This window comes from Gopherus evgoodei, chromosome 9, assembly GCF_007399415.2.
Source record: "Gopherus evgoodei ecotype Sinaloan lineage chromosome 9, rGopEvg1_v1.p, whole genome shotgun sequence".
Taxonomy (NCBI): domain Eukaryota; kingdom Metazoa; phylum Chordata; order Testudines; family Testudinidae; genus Gopherus; species Gopherus evgoodei.
Genome location: NC_044330.1, coordinates 44,687,247 through 44,708,521, shown reverse-complemented (window position 1 = coordinate 44,708,521; position 21,275 = coordinate 44,687,247). Strand labels below are relative to the sequence as shown.

Sequence of the window (21,275 nt, the reverse complement as noted above, 5' to 3'; positions counted from 1 at the left end):
TCTTAAAACCCTGGAACATGTGGTTTGGTTTGACCAGAAGGCTAGATTATCCTACTAGAGAGTGAAACTGAGGTGTGGCTGCCTTACCCTGACAGAATGGCAGGTTGTGGCTATATTGTTGTCAAGGCTGATTCCCTGCTCTGGCAGTGAGTGCAGAAGGTAGGGCCCACAAGGATTCTAAAAATTAATACTGGCCACTCCAGGCTTGTATTAAACTCCCAAGGTTACAGCTTTTCTCCAACCTTGGATCAGTACATGCTGCCGCCACCCAAGTGCAAAAACCCCTTTGAGAAACCAAGAAGTTGTGGAGTACGCTTACACCCTTTCACCTCCACTCTGGGGAAGAGCTGAGAAAGGAAACAAAGGAAATCTGCCATTGCCATCAGCTAATTAAACAACACATGCACAAACATCTTAGGACACAAAATCCAATCCTGGTCTTAAAAATTTTATTTTAAAAAAAAAGAAAGAAAATACATTTGAAAACTCAGGCTATTGCTAGATTTTAAAAAACCACTTACAAGAATTAAACATCAAGAATAACCTTCTTGAGGTCCAGCTTAAAGGTTACAAGGAAAACAAAAGCATTTGGGGTTAGCAGAGAGGAGTCCACAAGCCATAAAGAAATAAACAGAGATAAACCTAATCATGTCGTCTTAGACATTTCCTGATTTACTTACATATCTGGGGTTTTAAATGAGTAGTTTCTAGGTATGATCTGATGATTTTTCAGACCTGGCCCAAAGCTCCTTACAGCATCACTGCTCTGTCCCTTCTTCTTCCCGAGAACAACAGATAGACAGACAAACGGGAAGTTTTCCCCCCAATTTTAAAAAGTTCTAGCCTTCCCATTGGCTCTTTTGCTCAAGTGCCCACTCCCTTCCTTTTACCTATGCAGGGAGACTTTTTAACCCTTATAAGTAAAGCAAGTAGAGAACAACTACTAAGAGGGATTTTATAGCTAACTGGCTGGCTGGCTGTCCACAAAAGGGAGCGCTCCCCCCACCCCTTCATTTATTACAACTATAATGGCAGTTTGGTTTGCTTTTGGTTAAGGCCTGTTGTTTTTCTTCCTTGGAGCCCTGCCTCATTGCATATTCCTTTTAGATCAACCTATGAACACTGAATGAAAAGTTCTCCTCAGGTTTCTTAAGCACTGTTCACAGAGCAATCTGGTCAATGAGAGATTGGTACTTGAAACAGACACTTATTGTTAAAGAGCAGTAGGCATGCATAAGCTTTATTATTTGAACACTTATAACTCAGTTAAAGCAAACCATGTATATGGGGTATACATCCAAATCCTGAGCCCACTGTTGAGTGACAACTTCATTGTTACTCAGGCAAACTTCCACTGAAGTCCATGTAATTGTATTGAATTTGGCCAAGAAATTCCTAAATATATATTTATCTGTTGGTAACTTTTTAATTATCTTTACTTATTTGTTTATCCAGGATCCCAGACAAGAATCCTACATACTTTTCCTTTAGCAACAAACATTTCTTCTCTTTTGCCTCAGCTGTATGTTTTTCCAATGTACTATGTGTTTCAAAAGCAATTATAGTACCTGTAGTAGTGCAGTGTTTTATAGTAAGTGCTCCTGGTGCTCAGTCTACAGAGCATACTTTGCTTTCATACACTAGTCAATATACTTGACAAATTCTTCCATTAGAGCCAGCTGCTTAGGCAGAAAAGGAACACAAATAGTTCTGTTTTGTACCTTAAGTACATTCAGTTTCTCATTTGTGGGACTAGAAAATAACCATACATCAACACAAGTTGTCTGCCCCTCCCCCACTAAAATATCAGTGGGTTTAAGGCCTGGTTTTTAAAGTTGTTGAGCTCCATAGGTCTGCTCAAAGTCAATAGAAGCTGCAGGCACTCAGTATCTGAGTATCAGACCTTACTTTTACATGAGAACGTGCATCAGATATGACAACCATGTGTTGACATGAGAATGTAAGCAGCTCTGTAGCAAGGCTGCTGACTCACCAGCGCAGTGCCTCCTGCTGGTCTGTCCAGGAATTAACTTATCTAGCTCAGGAGCACCCTCTTCTGGCTGGTTTCTCCCTGCTCTTACCTGCCCCTCTGCAGTCCCTTTCTCTCCACCCTGTGTAGGCCTCGTGTACCTCACAGATTATGGTGCCCCTTACCTTGAGGTGTTGTCCCTCACCCAGTGAACCCCATTCGCCAGAGCCCACCTCGCCTCAGTGACCCACTGCCAGTCTTCATCTAGCCCTGTCCCTCTCGGAAAACTGCAGTCTGAAGTAGCCACTCATCATTGGCTAGAGGGTTAAATCTGCTGCCTTTTCCTGCAGCCCCAGTACCTCCTTAGGCCTTCCTGTCAGGCCTCAGCCTAGGAGGTCACCAGGCCTGAGCTCCACAGCTCAGCCTGCCCCTTCCCTAGCCCTGCTGTGTTGAAGGTACACTGTGCTCCCAGGCAGCTCAGTCCTTTCCATCCCAAGGCTGGAGTGAGACTCTTTGTCTCCTAGCTTACAGCGCTTTTTATACCAGCCCTACTGGGCCTGGATTGGCTGCTACCTGCCTTTGCCTGATTGGCTCCTTGGGGCAGACCTTTCCCAGAGCTGGTTTAAACCCCTTTTCACCCAAAGTAGGGTTCTCTTGCCCCGCTAAATCCTTCCCCCCAGCTCAAGATCACCACCCCTGAGGGTAAGGAGGTCTCTTCGCCTGGGCTAGTCGCACATGTGCCTCCAGAGCGGCTCATTTCTTTTCCAACTCCTCCAGCTGCTTATGCAGATGGGTCTCCTCCTCTACAATGGCCGCATACTCTTTAGCGAGGTTCAGGGCATATGCCTCAGCCTCGCAGTGGGTCTGCTCTGAAGCCTTCAGCCACACACGCAGGCCAGAGTCCCCCGGGCCCTCTTCCTTTGGAGTCTGGGTTCCTACTGCAACGTGCTCCATGACGGTCTAGGTCGTGGCCTCTTGCTGGGCTCACTCTGTCCCAGTCTCCTTTTCTGCCCTCCCCTGTTGGGGACTCTCATGCAGGTCTATTGCCATTACTGCAGCATCAATCCTGCCAGCCTTCGACCCTCCTGGGGTCCTTAGGTATCTTCCCCTGCACTCTTCATCCCTTGATGGAGGCAGTGCCTCTTAATATGTCCCCTCCCCTGGGACAAGAAGCAAACTCCTTGCTTCCTCCTGGCCTTGGACCTTTCCAACTCCTTCCTAGGCCTAGCCCTCCCTAGGCTGCCCTGGGCTGTGCTCCCTGAGTCTGGGCAATCCCTCCATAAGTGACCTCACTGCCCACAGGTCCAACATGTCCAACATGTCCATCTCCTCTTGGGTTTCTTCACCCAATGGGCCTTCCCAGGTCTTGTCCCTTCCCCTGTTCTGGGTGAGGCTCCTTGCCCCCAACCCAGTAGGGACAGTCCCCTCTCAAATGTCCCTGCCTCCTACAGGCGTAACAAGCCCTGTAGTCTACCCCAGGACTCCTGGCCCTGTTATGCTTAAAGAAAGCACACAAGATCTTTTATAGGGGAGGAGGCAACACACCACATTTATTGAGAATGCAGCAGTTAGCATATGCTTTGCAGTCATACACACACACACACACCATGCACACAGTCCCGCCAGTCAATGTTTATAGTTACCAGTCCAGAGACTGGATCAATCTAGTGGCCAGCCAGATTGGTCTCAGAGGGGAGCCGGGCTCTGTTGGTTGCAATACAATGCTCCTGGAGTATTGGCAAGATGAACCCAAAGCCCCATGGCAAAGCACCCTGCTCTTATAGTCCTTTTTCTCAGTTGAAGTCTATGGATTTTGCTGTGTCCGTTTATGACTGGTTACTCCTTAATTGGTGTTCTCTTTTGATGTTAACATTCCAAAACATCTCTGAGAGGGTCATTCTGTCCAAGATTTTATTTAATCAATTGTCTTTAGGGGTGCCAGCCTCCACCTCAGGGTTGTCAATCTGCCCTTCCTCAATCATGTTGATGGTTCTCTGGTGTCAATAAGTCTCGATAAGTGTCTTTGCTCCTCCTTTCTTGACCATCTGGCTAACAATGGCCTTCACACCTTATCTTTTCCTGATGCATGCGTTCCTCATTCGCACAAACAGTCTTTTACAGAGACCTGTGAGAATACAAACATCAGGATTTCATATCAAGCGAAAAGACATTGCATATTAAACCTTGCTAAATTTTATAACCAAAACAATTCACACTGAGGCCCAGGCCTTCAACGTTCCTCTAATTTACTTAACATAGACACAGTACAGGATCCTGTCTCTTACTAACTAAACCTTAAAACAAAAAACTAAATGGGCCCAATTTGTAATGCATATGGGAGATGGAATCCCATAGTCACAGAGGGTCATTCCTTTCTGCTATTCAAAAAGAGTGGATGGCAGGGTGAAATCAAATCATACATTAATTCTCATAGTACAATTATAAAATCCTGCTCCTTCATAGCCCCTTTAGACCCTTCAAGAACAATTCTTGAATGGGCCATATTTTATATAATTGTTTCATAGCCACATATTGAGAGGCAATTTGAGCTTGCGGTTGCAATTTAACAAACATTCTTTTTGTCCAACAGTACATACAGAACATCACAATTAGGCAGATACAGGCTAGAATACAATTAACAATAGATGAAGCATAACATCTTCATGACAATATGCCTTTGGAAGTGGGCAAACAGGCTTTAAAAACATCATACCAATAATATGACCCTTTCAGAGTCAGCAATTTTAATCATATCTCCATTTGTATGTGTTATTTGGAGAATTTGCTTTCCTACATCTTTTTGAGTTTTTGCAAAAAATGTGTTACTTTGGCTCCTAAAAGCAAATGATCAGTTAACTCTGCCAATCCAATCTGAGAGATATGAAGAAATTCACTAAGGGGGCAATCATAGTACTTTGGACTTTCTCCAGCTTGGGAAGGTAATAAGTCTGATGTTTAGTATATAAAATGCTTACATTGCATCTACCCTCATCCTCTGGTGGCTGGCTAATACTATAAACCTCCCAAAATATTGTTTCCCAGGACACAACACATACATATTGTCCATTATATACCACACAAGTTATATTTTCTAGTTCATCCCAGACACATGTGCCTAGCGATGTATCCCTACTGCATGGTTCTGTGCTGGCTGTCAGGGAGAGGCATACCCAGTTGTGAGGGTCCCACTCTGTACACTCTCATGTGTCCAATAATATTTTCTCTTTCCCAGCCCACTGACTCATAATGCTAGGTAACCAGAAAGATCTCATGGCCAGTTTTGATAGTGGACTGATTTTCCAAAGCTCCGCCTTCATAGATTGTTGATGGGCAATTTTGACGATATTTTTTTCTAGTAATAGTCCAGGCTTAACCATGCTGGAGACATACTATATCCATTCATGCTTATATGCATCAAACAAAGATATTTTCCATTGTTTTAAAAGGTGTTCCAATACTTTAACATTTCCTGATATTATCCAGAACATTTCATGTTCCAGTGATGCTAACCTGAGAATCTGCATTTCAGTGCATCCAATGGCTAAGGCAGTTTTATTTTCCAATTCCAGCTGTTCCTGTGATGTTCATAAGGTGAACCTTAAGTCCCACTTCCCCATCCCAGGTATAAATATTGGTATTTCCTAGCGGCCTCAGGATTCAATTTGTATATTTATCTTACCATTCTAAGAGGATTCCTGGTTCCTGAAGGGGATCCACGATTGATTAGTTAGGAAGAAATTATCTTTGACCAGGGAAGAGATTGTGGTGTGCTCCCCCCTGATATTTTTAAATATCTGGGACATACAGGCCCCCAAGAACAGGGACTGCCAAACCTTATACTGAGGTTTCATGGATTTGGAGGGTAGTAGGGGTTGAGCAGCATCTTATGTTCCGAATGCCAGGAGTTCTTTCTTGTAAAAAGTCCAAGGCGTTATTATTCATGCAAAAGGTTTAATTTGTGAAACATGTACTTATTTCAACTTTCCATTCTTTTCAATATGGTATACCAATGGGCTGAGGTAGTCCACTATGGAATAGGGTTCAGTCCATTTTAATTCCAGGGAGTGGCCCCTTTTCCCCAATTTGAGATACATGACTTGATCACCTGCTCTCCTAGGGCTGTTTTGGTATGCTTTTGTGCATGGATTTTTTTATTCATTTGTTCGATAGCTTGATTGACTCTATATTGAAGAGTGGTTTTATCTTCTTGCAGTTGTTTAAGCCACTGCAAATATTCATGCTGTGTTACATTAGAGGTCTCTCCTTGATCTTGTATTAGGTGGCTAGGGTCAATCATAAGGTGCATTGAGTGTCTAAACATGATTTAATAAGGCTGGATTTTGGTTTTCAGTCTGTCCCTGCTGCGGATAGCTGCTTGAATCAGAGGCAGCTTGTCTGGTCAGTCCTTTCCAGTATGGCTTACTACTTTCCGTAATGCTTTCTAAGGATTGTGGTCGGTATGATATATGGAATTTTTGTTCAATTCCTAAAGCTTGTAACATTGATGTATAAAATTCCCCTGCAAAGCCCCCCCCCATTATCAGAATCTATTATTTTAGGGGTACTATATCTACATACCGCCTCATTAAAAAGCTTCTTAGCTACCGCCTTGTGCTATTAGTTTTAGTGGGAAATGCTTCTACCCATCCCGAAAAAGAATCAATTATTATTAATAAGTATTGAAAGCCTTCTTTACTTCTTGGCAACTTGTCAATAAAATCAATCTGAAGTCTATGCCAGAGCCCGAGCCTCCATTGGTGCATCATAGGTTGCCAATGAGGGAGTCGTGCTTTAGCCTGTGCACGCCAAATGCAATTCCTTACCCATGTTCTAACATCGTCATCCATGTTTTTTCCATTCTGCAAATTGTTTTACCTTATTCAAGGTTCCTTTTACTCCCTCATGCATGAACTGATGGGCTACATTAGTCAGCTCTTGCCTTTCCACTTTTCTTGGAGTTCAGTGATTTATAGAAGCATCCATTGGCTCAGGGGCCTGGGTGGGGGTGCCTTTAGCTTGGCTTCTAGTTACAATTGCTATACTATGTTGCTGGGCTATTGTATCTACCCGACTGTTCCAAATGGCTTCCTTGCCTGCTCCCTTGTTGTGGGCTTTTACATGCCTGATTTTCAATATTTTGTAATAGTGTGGAAGCCAAGGCCATATTATTAGCCACCAAACGAATAACAAAAGGCTGTGATTCTTCAGGGAAATGCAGGACCGGGGCTCTGAGAGCCTTCTGTTTTAGCAGGGCTAAAGCAGAGTCCTGCTCTTTTTCCCATTCCTATTTTGTCTTTTTCTTTAGCAGTTTCCACAATGGGTGAGTTATTGCAGCATATTTATAAACGTGTGAGCTAAGAAAATTGTATCATCTTAGCAGTACTCTTAAAAAGTGGGCCTCGGTAGGGGCTGGCATTTCTACTAGTGCCCTTACCTTCCTCTGATCTGCTTGTCCCCCTTCTTGTCCAATGACTATGCCCAGGTGTGTAATGTGAGGTAGCACCAACTGAACCTTGTCTAAGGATACTTTGAACCCCATTTCCTGAATTAGTGCCAAAACTTTTTCTGTTAATGTTTGAGTTTGTGCCTCAGTTTCCCCTTTTTATACAGCAGACCAAGTTTATAAGTTTTTGCATTTCTTTTACCCCTTCTACAGTAGACACTGCACATTTTCTGGGGAAAATGCACATTCCTTGCATAGTTTAATTTCTATAACATTAGCCATAACAATTTTTACATAAGGTGTTACTGTTTCTTTTGTGCTCACAGAGTTTTTATGTACCCGTAGCAAAGTGACAGTTTAATTACACAAGGCCACCTTAAGGCTCAGTGTTGGGCACTATCTTTCTCTCTTTTACTATACATCTCTTATCTGCTATTTTGTTACCAAAAACCAAATCCAGAATCTTTTCCCATTCTGGTTTTGACTGCCTTGGTGCAGTCATAACTTTGAACTGTGTCTTTTTTTAAAACATGGGAAAAGATGGGAGTTGCCTTACCAAGTGGGGGGTTGGACAATGTACATGGCAGAGGGGCATTGCTGGCACAGGATGGCATATATCACATTGGTAGATGTGCCAGCAATGCCCCTCTGCCATGTACATTGGCCAAACCAGACAGTCTCTATGCAAAAGAAATCTGACATCAGGAATTATAACATTCAAAAACCAGTAGGAGAACACTTCAATCTTCCTGGACACACAAAAACAGACTTAAAAGTGGCAATTCTTCAACAAAAAAACTTCAAAAACAGACTCCAATGAGAAACTTTAGGACTGGAATTAATTTGCAAACTGGACACCATCAAATTAGGCGTGAATAAATACTGGGAGTGGATGGGTCACTATAAAAACTAATTTTCCCCTGATGATACTCATACCTTCTTGTCAACTGTTTGAAATGGGCCACCTTGTTTACATTGGCCTCATTAGCACTACAAAAGTGATTTCCACCCTTTCTTGTCAACTTTTGAGAATAGCTTACTTCCACGTTAACTGAATTGGCTCGTTAGCACTGACCCCTCACTTGGTAAGGCAACTCCCATCTTTTCCTATGTTATGTATTTATACCTCCCTACTGTACGTTCCACTCCATGCATCTGATGAAGTAGGTTTTAGCGCACGAAAGCTGATGCCCAAATAAATTTGTTAGTCTCTAAGGTGCTACAAGGACTCCTTGTTGTTTTTGCTGATACAGACTAACATGGCTACCACTCTGAAACCTGTCTTGCATGAATAAGTTACTCAATAGGAGTAAAGATTGCAGAATTTGTCTCTAAACTTTCACAGTTTGCAATTTGCAAATGAAATTTCGGCTACTTGACTATCTTACATATGAATTCAATATTAGAATTTGTTGAGTGTGTTGGAAATGTATAAAGTTAACTAGTTAATGCTAACTATTGAATACTAAAATATCATATGGGCGATTGCTAATGTCTTACTGAAACAAATAATAAAATCCTCCCAAAAAACACTGTCTTTCCATTAGACAGAAGAACAATGGTCCTACTGTCTTTGGATATTTCTACATTTTTTTCTGGTGTGATACTGCACAATATTATTCAACTGATATTTTTTTTAAAATGAAAGCTTAACTCAAACAGGTGTTTTAAAGTAAGAAAATAAAATATAAAGTTCCTACAGCCCTGTTAACTCATGGCACATTTGGGGATTTTGGCATATACTTAAAAACATAGGGTGAGCTCTTCATGTGGTGACAACTGACTGATTTCAGTTGAGTTGTGCTGCTTTACAGCAGCTAATGATTTCTCTTGTTAACAGTAATTTATCAACCTGCACACTTAATGTTAATACAGGAAATATACTGCCTATAATCTTTGAACCATACTAGATTAGCTGGTCTCTCCACGTTTAGCTTCAATAAAGTTTTAAGTAAGTTAAAGGAATGTTTATTTCTTTAATGCATGCATAAACATATTTTATCTCTAGCACCAGCCCTAGTGTGCCAAACACATCCATTAACCAGTGTATTCCCATGCAGATTGAGAATGTGACCACACAAGGCGTCCTTCTCGACTATTGCTGTAACAGATCCTGTATTGGCCAATGGCACATTCCACCAATTGCTCAGTGTGCAGTGAACTTCCTCTTGTCCTATTAGTGTAAATCAGAATAACCATTTGTCAACCAGGGCAGCAAAGGGTATGCTGAGTCAGCTAAAATCAATGGAGAAGGTCAGCCCATTGATAACTGTATTGGGGGGGACGGACAGTGTACCACCTTGCCCATGTTGAGACAGGCTGGACCTTCAGAACACCTTGGCATCACGCACCCTGCCTGTTCATCTGATGTAGACATCCATGAATGTGTTGCAACTCATTGACACAGATTTTATAAACAATAGATGGGTTCCTCCTGCCTCCCCATCAGGTAGTGCTATCTGTAACTGCAATCAGAGACAATGTAATCCTCTTAGGTTGCTGAGTGTATAATGTGAATAATTCAGCACCAGAGTGACATCAGGTTACTATCTATCAGTTATTGCTACTGCAACCTGCAAAATATCTTGTTTTTAATTTCTTTCTAACCACAAACAGGAAATATAAATGCATAATGAATTGTGTGCTTAGGTAGCTTTGCCCAACACCATGTGGCCCTGCTAAGAAGCAATACCATAGTTCAGAGCTTTTCCCCTTTGCTAACAAGCTATACACAAATTAACTCTGCAAAATCAATACTCATACTTGCTTTCATTCTGTCTGCCCATAGACCCATCCACAGCCCCTGTGCACAGATTTCTGCTATCAGAAATAGGCATCATCTCAGCAAGGGATGCAAGTGAACTATATGCCATAGCAGTACATATTTTCCCCAAATGCCTCTCTGCAGCAACAGGGAAAGTAGGGGGTGTGGCAGGACAATGAATAATAATACTAGTACATTGCTGTAACCTCTAATGTGATCGTTCAGTGTCTCAGTTTAGGCTTACAAACCTCTTAATAGTTCAAGACTTTTTTTTATCAGAGGGGTAGCTGTGTTAGTCTGTATCCACAAAAACGAGGAATCTGGTGGCACCTTAAAAACTAACAGATTTATCTGGGTATAAGCTTTCGTGGGTAAAAACCCACTTCTTCAGATGCATGGAGATGTCTCCATGCATCTGAAGAAGTGAGTTTTTACCCACGAAAGCTTTTTCAAGACTTTTTTATAACGCATAACCCCTCTGCCATGTACATTGTCTCATTTTCTTTGGGCAGCATAGAAGGAGGAGAATTTGAAAGATGAAAAGGTAGTGGTGGTCTGGAGATAGGAGAGCATTCCATGTATGGGTGAGTGGGAATGCATGGTGTAATTGTGGAAGAAGCAGGTAATTGCATTATTGAGACTGGCATAATTGGTGGAGCATGGTGAGTGGTGCCATAGGAGAGACTAGAGCAAATGAACAGTGAAATTGTGCAGAGCCATCTATTAACTGTGTGTCATATCTCATCTCCTTTCATAGGAGGAAGGCTATGGCTCAGAGCTACTAAAACACAGAGATTTAAGCACAAAAGAGTTTGGGAAAATATTCAGTTAAGGATCTCATTCTGACCTCGATGCTTTCATAGCAGATCTGCAATGCAGTTAGGGATAAGCAAACTTCTGCCAGAAGAACTGCACAGACTCAACCTTTCAATGATCCCATTTTTTAGGTTACGATTGGTTGTTAACACTTCCCCTTCACTTTTGGCAGTGGGATGTCATAGGTTCTGTACCTCTTTTCTAGCACTTCTCTAATAGAGGTTACATGCTGTAGAGCAAGTCAAATTCTGCCTCCAGCAAAATGCAGATTTCGAAAGAATTGCACAGGCCTGAGTGAGGGCATTATTTTGATCATGTGCCAAGGATCTCTTGTGTTCCAGAGTTGAAGTTTTTGTGACAACAGTTGCTCCATTAGCAGCTTGTTTGGAGGCTAATTTATGTATAGGTTAGGAAATATATTTATACAGATAATCATAATATTTAGTTGTGCTTGTATCAACCTTGATAGAGGAAGACATATGACATGTGATTCAGACCAGCTTTGTCCTCTTTCTCCACTTCTGAGAGAGTAGCATGAGCCACACTTTATGATGCTATGTGTAGGCTATATTTTGCTCTTGGGTGCCTGTTGTGCATTCCACTTCCACAGCTTCTGCCACACCATGAACTGTCAGTTCCAACATCAGCCAAAACAGCCAGCACTGCTGGCAGAGAGGGGAGCCAGAAAAGCTCCACAAAAGGGGCTGTCCACACTAAACTAACAAGCTAAGGGAAGTTTTTTGGCTGCAGTCTGATTACAAAATACTGTTAAGGTACACTTCAAAATAGAATCAAGTTGCAATCAAGTAGGAGGACAACTGTGCTGTAATGTTTCCCTGACATGGTTGTATTTGTCGTATACACAAGATCACTTTAACTGGGGGAAATGGTGCAGAGTCTTTTTCAAAAAGTCTTCCTGTGGGGGACAGGAGTGGAGGCTTAATGGATTGATCCAAGACTGCTGCTATGGAAGGGGAGGGGCAAACTTTTGCACCACAATAGACACCCTAAATAACCTCATTATCGTCTAGAAAGACCCTATTATAGTACATACTTGCAAGGGAATAATTACATTTATTGTTGGAACAGTAAGTAGAATGGCCTGGCTCTTCGTAGTTAAATACCAGTTCTAATAACCCAGGCATGAGCAAACTATGGCCTGGGGACTGTATCTGGCCCTTCAGATGTTTTAATCCGGCCCTCAAGCTCCCGCCAAGGAGTGGGATTTGAGGCTTGCCTCACTCTAGCGCTTCAGCCAGGGAGCAGAACTCTGTTCCAAAAGACGGAATGCCAAAACATTTGAAAGAATCTCCAAGGCCATGATGGACAGAGGCCACAACAGGGACTCAACACACTGCCGCGTGAAACTTAAGGAGCTGAGACAAGTGTACCAGAAAGCCAAAGAATCAAACAGACACTCCGGGACAGAGCAGCAGACATGCTGCTTCTACGCTGAGCTGCAGGCAATTCTAGGAGGGGCCACAACCACTACCCCACCCCTGTCCAGGGACTCTGATGGTGGGGTACTCTCAGTCGCCATGCCTGAGGATTTTGCAGACAGGGAAGATGAGGAGAAGGAGGAGGAGGAGGAGGTTGAGGAGAGCACACATCACACCATTCTCCCTGACAGTCAGGATCTTTTTCTCACTCTGACTGAAATACCCTCCCAACTCTCCCAAGGCAGTAACCCAGACCATGCAGCCATAGAAGGGAGCTCTGGTGAGTGTACCTTTGTAAATATAAAACATGGTTTAAAAGCAAGCATTTTTTAATGATGAATTTGCGCTGAGGACTTGGGATGCATTCGTGGCCAGTACAGCTACTGAAAAAGTCTGTTAACGTGTTTGGGGATGGAGCAGAAATCCTCCAGGGACATTTCCATGAAGCTCGCCTGAAGGTCTTCTAAAAGTCTTTGCAGAATGTTTCTGGGGAGACCAGCCTTATTCCGTCCTCCATGATAGGACACTTTACCATGCCATGCTAGTAGCAAGTAATCTGTATCATTGCATAACAAAACCTGGCAGCGTATGGTCCCAGTGTTTGCTGGCATTCAAGCAACATTCGTTCTTTATCTATCTGTGTTATCCTCAGGAGAGTGATATTGTTCATGGTAACCTGGTTGAAATACGGGAATTTAATTAAAGGGACATTCATAGGTGGCCATTTCTACTGGGCTGTTTGCCTGTGGTTGAAAAGAAATCCTCCCTGGAGTTAGTCAAGCGGTGGGCAGGGGGCATTGGCACTGAGCTGTTTGCATTTGGCTAGCAGGGATCTTCCCTGATACAAGCCACGCGGTGCAGTGGCGGGAGGGTTAAAGCGGTCATCCCAGAGAAAAGGATGTGGGGGCAGGTGATCCACCAGTGCTTGCAACACCACTGAAAAGTATCCCTTGTGGTTTTTGTACTGGCTGCCTTGGTGGTCAGGTGCCAAGATAGGGATATGGGTTCTGTCTATCTCCCCACCACAGTTAGGGAATCCCATTGCAGCAAAGCCATCGACTATGACCTGCACATTTCCCAGAGTCACTATCCTTAATATCAGCAGATCTTTTATTGCGTGGGCTACTTGGATCACCAGTCTGTGCTTTTTTCCCGGGCCTAGAATCGGCGTTCCACAGCATGAACCTGCCCCATTAACACCATGATGTTCACATTGCCGGGACCCATGCTTTGAGAGAATTCTGTGTCCATGTCCTCATCACTCTTGTCACTACGCATTGCCTCCTCGCCTGGTTTTTCAGCTTCTGGTTCTGCATAAACTGCACGATAATGTGTGAGGTGTTTACAGTGTTCATAACTGCTGCGGTGAGCTGAACGGGCTCCACTCTTGCCGTTCTATGGCATCTGCTCGGGTAATCCAGGGAAAAGGGCGCAAAATGATTGTCTGCTGTTGTTTTCACAGAGGGAGGGTTGACTGATGACATTTACCCATAACCACCCATGACAAATTTTTGGCCCCATCACGCATTGGGAACTCAACCCAGAATTCCAATGGGCAGCGGAGGCTGTAGGAACTGTGGGATAGCTACCACAGTGCAACGTTCCGAAAGTCAACGCTTACTACGGTACAATGGACGCACACTGCCGAATTAATGTGTTTAGTGTGGATGCATGCACTTGACTTTATATAATCTGTTCCCAAAATTCGACTTTTGTAAAACTGGAGTAATTTTGTAGTGTAGACACACCCTTAGTGTAGAACTTAGGGTATGTCTACACTACGAAATAAGTTCGAATTTATAGAAGTCGGTTTTTCAGAAATTGTTTTTATACAGTAGACTGTGTGTGTCTCACAAAAAATACTCTAAATGCATTAAGTCAGCGGACTGTGTCCACAGTATCGAGGCTAGCATCGACTTCTGGGGAGTTGCACTGTGGGTAGCTGTGAGTAGCTATCCCACAGTTCCCGCAACCCATTGGGATTCTGGGTTCAGATCCCAATGCCTTATGGGGAAAAACAGTGTCATAGGTGGTTCTGGGTAAATGTCGTCAGGCTCCCATCTCCCTCCCTCCCTTCCTCTCTCCGTGAAAGTAATGGCAGATAATGGTTTCATGCCTTTTTTCCTGGGTTACCTGTGCAGACGCCATACCACGGCAAGCATGGAACCCGCACAGCTGACAGTCACCATAACTCTCCTGGGTGCTGGCAGATGTGGGACTGCATTGCTACACAGCAGCAGCTCATTGCCTTTTGGCAGCAGACACTGCGTTATTACTAGTAGCCATCGTTGCCATATTCCTGGGTGCTCTTTTAACCGACCTCAGTGAGGGGCATCTGGGCAAATGGCAGACGTGGGACTGCATTGCTACACAGAAGCAGCTCCTTGCCTTTTGGCAGCAGACAGTGTGTTACGACTGGTAGCCATCATTGTCATATTCCTGGGTGCTCTTTTAATCGACCTTGGTGAGGTCAGTCACAGGTGCCTGGGCAGACTCCTTCTGCCGAGCACCCAGGAGACAACAATGGCTAGCAGTCATAATGCAGCATCTTCTGCCGAGCACCCAGGAGCTGACAATGGCTAGCAGTCAAACTGCACCATCTGCTGCCACCCTAAAGATGTAAAAGATAGATGGAGTGGATCAAAACAAGAAATAGACCCGATTTGTTTTGTGTTCATTTGCTTCCTCCCACCCTCCGTGAAATCAACAGCCTGCTAAACCCAGGGTTTTGAGTTCGATCCTTGAGGAGGCCATTCTGTGTGTAACAGTTGTTTGTGTTTCTCCTTGATGCAAAGCCACCCCCTTTGTGGACGGTAATTCCCTGTAAGCCATGTCGTCAGTCGCCCCTCCCTCCGTCAGAGCAGACAATAGTTGTGTGCCTTTTTTCAGCCCAGACGCCATAGCACTGGGATCATGGAGCCCACTGAGATCACTGCGGCAATTATGAGCACTGTAAACACTACGCGCAGTATCCTGGAGTATATGCAGAACCAGAACCTGCCAAAGGAAAACCAGGCGAGGAGGTGATGGCAGTACGCTGACGAGACTGATGAAGACATAGACGTGGACAGAGACTTCTCGCAAAGTACGGGCTCTGGCAATGTGCACATCATGGTGTTAATAGGGCAGGTTCTAGCCATTAAACGCCAATTCTGGGCCCAGGAAACAAGCACAGACTGGTGGGACTGCATAGTGTTGCAGGTCTGGGACGATTCCCCCCAGTGGCTGTGAAACTTTTGCATGCATAAGGGCACTTTCATGGAACTTTGTGACTTGCTTTCCCCTGCCCTGAAGCACCAGAATACCAAGATGAGAGCAGCCCTCAGAGTTGAGAAGCGAGTGGCTATAGCTCTGTGGAAGCTTGCAATGCCAGGCAACTACCAGTCAGTCGGGCATCAATTTGGAGTGGGCAAATCTCCTGTTGGGGCTGCTGTGATCCAAGTAGCCCACGCAATAGGAGATCTGCTGATATTAAGGGTAGTGACTCTGGGAAATGTGTAGGTCATAGTCGATGGCTTTGCTGCAATGGGATTCCCTAACTGTGGTGGGGCAATAGACGGAACCCATATCCCTATCTTGGGACCGGACCACCAAGCCAGTGAGTACATAAACCAAAAGGGGTACATTTCAATGCTGCTGCAAGCACTGGTGGATCACAAGGGATGTTTCACCAACATCAATGTGGGATGGCCGGGAAAGGTACATGACACTCGTGTCTTCAGGAACTCTGGTCTGTTTCAAAAGCTGCAGGAATGGACTTTCTTCCAAGACCAGAAAATAACCATTGGGAATATTCAAATGCTTATAGTTATCCTTGGGGACCCAGCCGACCCCTTAATGCCATGGCTCATGAAGCCATACACAGGCAGCCTGGACAATAGTCAGGAGTTGTTCAACTATAGGCTGAGCAAGTGCAGAATGGTGGTAGAATGTGCATTTGGATGTTTAAAAGTGCACTGGCGCAGTTTATTGACTCGCTCAGACCTCAGTGAAACCAATATTCCCATTGTTATTACTGCTTGCTGTGCGCTCCACAATATCTGTAAGAGTACCAGGGAGATGTTTATGGCAGGGTGGGAGGTTGAGGCAAATCACCTGGCCACTGATTTCGTGCAGCCAGACACCAGGGTGGTTAGAAGAGCACAGCAGGATGCGCTGTGTATCAGAGAAGCTTTGAAAACCAGTTTCATAAATGGCCTGCTATGGTTGAAAGTTCTGTTTGTTTCTCCATGATGAACACCCCCACCCTCCATGGTTCACTCTTCTTTCCTGTAAGCTAAACACCCTCCTCTCCAACCTTCATCGCCGCTTGCAGACAATAAAGTCATTGTTGCTTCACATTCATGCATTCTTTATTAATTCATCACACAAATCGGGGGATAACTGCCAAGATAGCCCGGGAGGGGTGAGGGCGGAGGGAAGTGCAAGGTGGGGTGGGGGAGCAGGGAAGGACAAGGCCACACTGCACTTTAAAGCTTAAACTTAAAAACTTTAAAACTTATTGAAGGCCAGACTTCTGTTGCTTGGGCAATCCTCTGGGGTAGAGTGCCTGGGTGACCGGAGGGGGCCCCCCCACGTTCTTGGGTGTCTGGGTGAGGAGGCTATGGAACTTGGGGAGGAGGGTGGTTGGTTACACAGGGGCTGTAGCAGCAGTCTGTGCTTCTGCTGCCTTTCCTGCAGCTCAACCATACGCTGGAGCATATCAGTTTGATGCTCCAGCATTCGGAGCATCAACTCTTGCCTTCTCTCAGCAAGCTTACACCACCTATCCTCTTCAGCCCGCCAGCTCTCCTCGCGTTCCTGTTGTGCTTTCCTGCACTCTGACATCATCTGCCTCCATGCATTCTGGTGTGCTCTGTCAGTCTGGGAGGCTAGCGTCAATAGCTCTGAGAACATCTCATCCCGAGTGCATTTTTTTCGCCTTCTAATCTTCACTAGCCTCTGCGAAGGAGAAACATTTGCAGCTGCTGGGGGGAAAGGGAGATTGGTGGTGAAAAAGACACATTTTAGAGAACAATAGGATCACTCTTTCCTGTTAAACCTTGCTGTTCACATTACACAGCACATGTGCTTTTGTTACAAGGTAGCATTTTGCCTCGAATTATATTGAGGGCCTGCCGGTGTGGTGTGAGAGATCACTCCCGCAGTGTCAGGCAACAGAATTTGGCTTGCAGGCAGCCATGGTAAGCCACAGCTTTTTGGCTTCTTTAACTTTCATAACATGTTGGAATGGTTTCAAACAGCAGCGTCCTCATTTCCCATACCAAGTGGCCATTGGGTTGGCCATTTAAAATGGGTTTGCAATTTAAAAGGAGGGGCTGCAGTTTGCGGGTTAGCATGCAGCGCAACCCAAATAACCTCCTGCACCACTACGCTATTCTCTGGGATGATCACTTCATCCCTCCCCGCCCCGCGTGGCTAATAGTGGGGAACATTTCTGTTCAGCCACAGGCAAACAGCCCAGCAGGAACGGGCACCTTTGAATGTCCCCTTAATAAAGGCACCCTATTTCAACCTGGTGACCAGGTATTATATTACTGTCCTGAGGATAACACAGAGATAAGGAATGGATGTTGTCTGAATGCCAGCAAACACTGGGATTTCAGCTCCATACCCATATGTTAACAGACTTTTGCAGTTGCTGTACTGGCCGCAAATTCCAGGGCAGATTAATCATTAAACCTGCTTGCCTTTAAACTATGTGTGATAATTTACAAAGGTACACTCACCAGAGGGCCCTTCTCCGCCTACAGGGTCTGTGAGCATGCCTTGGGTGAGCTTGGGGGGGACTGGCTCCAGGTCCAGGGTGAGAAACATATCTTGGCCGTTGGGGAAACCGGTTTCTTCGCTTCCTTGCTTAGATCTTTTCATCATCATCATCTTCCTTGTCCCCCAAACCCGCTTCCTTGTTACATGATTTTCCATTGATGGAGTCAAAGCACAGGTTGGAGTAGCGCTGGCTGCACCCCCTAGCAAGGCATGCAGCTCAGAGTAGAAGCAGCATGTCTGTGGCTCTGCCCCGGACCTTCTGTTTGTCTCTTAGGCTTGCCTTAGCTCCTTAATTTTCATGCGGAACTGCTATGCATCCCTGTTATGGCCTCTGTCCTTCATGCCCTTTGAGACTTTTTCTAATGTTTTGGCATTTCGTTTACTGGAACGGAGTTCAGCTAGCACGGATTCATCTCCCCATATGGCGAGCAGATCCCGTACCTCCTGTCTGGTCCAGGCCAGAGCTCTTTTGCAATCCTGGGACTCCATCATGGTTACCTGTGCTGATGAGATCTGCACTCACCTGCACCTTGTCATGCTGGCCAAACAGGAAATGAGATTCAAAAGTTCACGGGCCTTTTCCTGTCTACCTGGCCAGTGCATCTGAGTTGAGAGCGCTGTCCACGGCAGTCACAATGGAGCACTCTGGGATAGCTCCCGGAGGCCAATATCGTCAAATTGTGCCCACACTACCCCAAATTTGACCCAGCAAAGCCGATTTCAGTGCTAATCCCATTGTCGGAGGTGCAGTAATTGATTTAAAGAGCCCTTTCAGTCGAAAAAAAGGGCTTCGTTGTGTGGATGGGTCCAGGCTTAAATCGAGGTAATGCTGCTAAATTTGACCTAAAGTCGTAGTGTAGACCAGGCCTTACAGAGTTAGGTCAATGTAAGTAGCCTTATATTGAACTAACTCTGTAGTGTAGACCAGGGCTTTCATTATCAATAACAATCCAGTTCATAGCATGAGTACACTCCCTGCTCCCCAAGCAGGGAACAGAACAGTGGGTTTTCTGTTCCCTCTCTGTATCTATAGTTGATACAAAAGTCTGAGGGACAAGATGAAGAGAGAGGAAAAGTCTGAATTTTAAAAAATATTCTCAGTGCAATTCTGTGTGTATCTTGCCCACCAACTGAGAACGGTGATTCATAAAAAGTAGTGCAAGTCTGCTATTTGTTTCAATGCATTGTACTGAAAGTACTATTTCAGTACTTTGCACATGATATAGCTTCTTTCATGCAAGACTTGGAAGGTACATTTGTAACAAAAGCATTATCAGTCCTCCAATGTCGCCCCCTCCCCCTTGCACCTCGTGTAGCCATTACACTTCTGCGGAGTAAAATGCTGCCATTGTGACAGACTTCAAGGGCCAGGGCAGCGGAGAATCAGCCCCCAGACCCCGAACAGTCCGGGCGGAAGAGGGGGGAATGATGAGAGCGTGGCTGGAGGGGTTTATGTTAGCGCTGAAAGGGAAGTTGAGGGAGATCTGTTTCCTTCAAGGCTCCTCAGTACACTCTGAGCTCTTATTAGCAGGTTTTAGTCTTCATCGCCTTCTTTCACGACCCTGGACTCTCGGACACACACAAAAGCCTCCCCTTGTTATTGGCACTGGAGTCTTGGCAGCCAGGGGCGGCTCTAGCTCTTTTGCTGCCTGCCTCATGCAGGGCAGCCTTGGCGGAGCCCCTGCGGGAAGTCTGCCGGTCCCGAGGCTTCGGTGCGCGGGAGCGTGGAGCCGCTGCTGTTTGCAGCCTTCCTCCCCCTAGTTTCCGCTATGCCGGGGGAGCGGATCCGCACCGTGCCCACCGGCTGGGCAGTGTTGCGGGGAGAGCCCAGGGGCCGGGGATGGGGCAGGAGGAGCCGGAGCCCCACCGCACAGCACTGAGGCGGTAGGTCAGGACTCAGGCTGCAGCTGGGCGGTGGAATTCCGGCGGGGCAGGCGGCGCTGGGCTCCTGTGAGGGGGGGTCGGAACGAGCAGCACACGCCGGCGGCGCGGACTCCCCTCCTCAGCCCGCGCCCGGCTCTGTAGGCGCGCTGTGTGCAGCGGCTCAGACAAAGGCTGCAGAGCCCCGCGGCCCGTCTCTCCGCGCGCGCACTGGCAGGGCAGGGCAGGGTGGGGGGAGCTCGGCCGGGGCTCGGAGGCTGGCTGGGCGCTGGCTCCCCGGGCTCTTTGGGACTCGCTCTGATTTCGGCGACCGGCCCACGGGGGGCGGGGAGGGACACATGTGGGGGCTCTGCCGCCGCCAGCCCCCTGCTGGGGGCCGTCGTGCCTCTCCGCACGGGGAGGGGGAGCCGGGGCTGCGGGGAGGGCAGCGCCCGGGGAGCCCGGCCACCCCGGCTCGTGGGGAGGGGGCAGCGGTGGGGCACCTCTCCCCGCACCAGGTAGGCTCAGCGCCGGCCCCCCTCCCTCCCCTCCCCCCCCCGGGACTCGCGGGGCTGCTGTACAGCAACCTGGCCTCTGAGTTTCGCATAACATCCTCCCCACCCTCCTCCCCCTGGGCCGGGCTGTCGGTTTGGGGATGATCTCGTCTCCTCTCCCGGGCCCCCCACCCCTCGCTGGCAAGCAACCGGCGAGGACTGTGGCTTGTGAATAGCTGCGAAGTGGCCGGGTGGTAACAAAGGGACCCCGGAGACGAGCGGCTGAGCTGCCCAGGCCGTGCTTAGCGCAGCAGCTGCAACCCCAAGTGAGTAGCGCTAGCCACTTCTGGGTCTGCTGCAGGCGTGTGGTTGGCACACCCGAGGGAACCCGACCTGGACTCGGGGGCATTGGGGCTGGGAAGAGAGTGGGCACATCTCCGGGCACAACGTTGAGTTTGATTCTGAGCTGTTTCCTCTCTGCAGAGGTGGAAGGAGGGCACTGAAATTGCTAGGGGATTTTTTTTTTTAAGCAAACATTTAATTGCACTTCAGGTTCAACTCTGGATACTGCATTGCTCTCTCCCCACCCCCAAAAGCTCATGCAGTTCCCTAGAGAGAAATCCTAGTTGTTATCAAGTACTTTTTAAATAAAATGTTGCTATAAATAAATTAAAAAGTCCATTCTATCAGGAGTTCCGCTGCAACAGAGTCTAAAAAAGGA

At 46.2% G+C, this 21,275-nt stretch overlaps 1 protein-coding gene across 5 annotated transcripts in view; it reads left to right on the top strand.

Annotated features, from left to right (window-relative positions):
• The window catches only part of ST6GAL1 (ST6 beta-galactoside alpha-2,6-sialyltransferase 1), a 135,186-nt gene that overhangs the window by 22,456 nt on the left and 91,455 nt on the right, over window positions 1-21,275 (top strand). For 2 of the 5 annotated variants that reach the window (XM_030575154.1, XM_030575157.1), the window contains exon 1: window positions 20,593-20,880. The exons of 1 other annotated variant lie outside the window; for it this stretch is intronic. The gene's annotated coding sequence lies outside the window, so the exon portion shown is untranslated. 2 more of the 5 variants (XM_030575156.1, XM_030575159.1) reach the window with 2 other exon arrangements.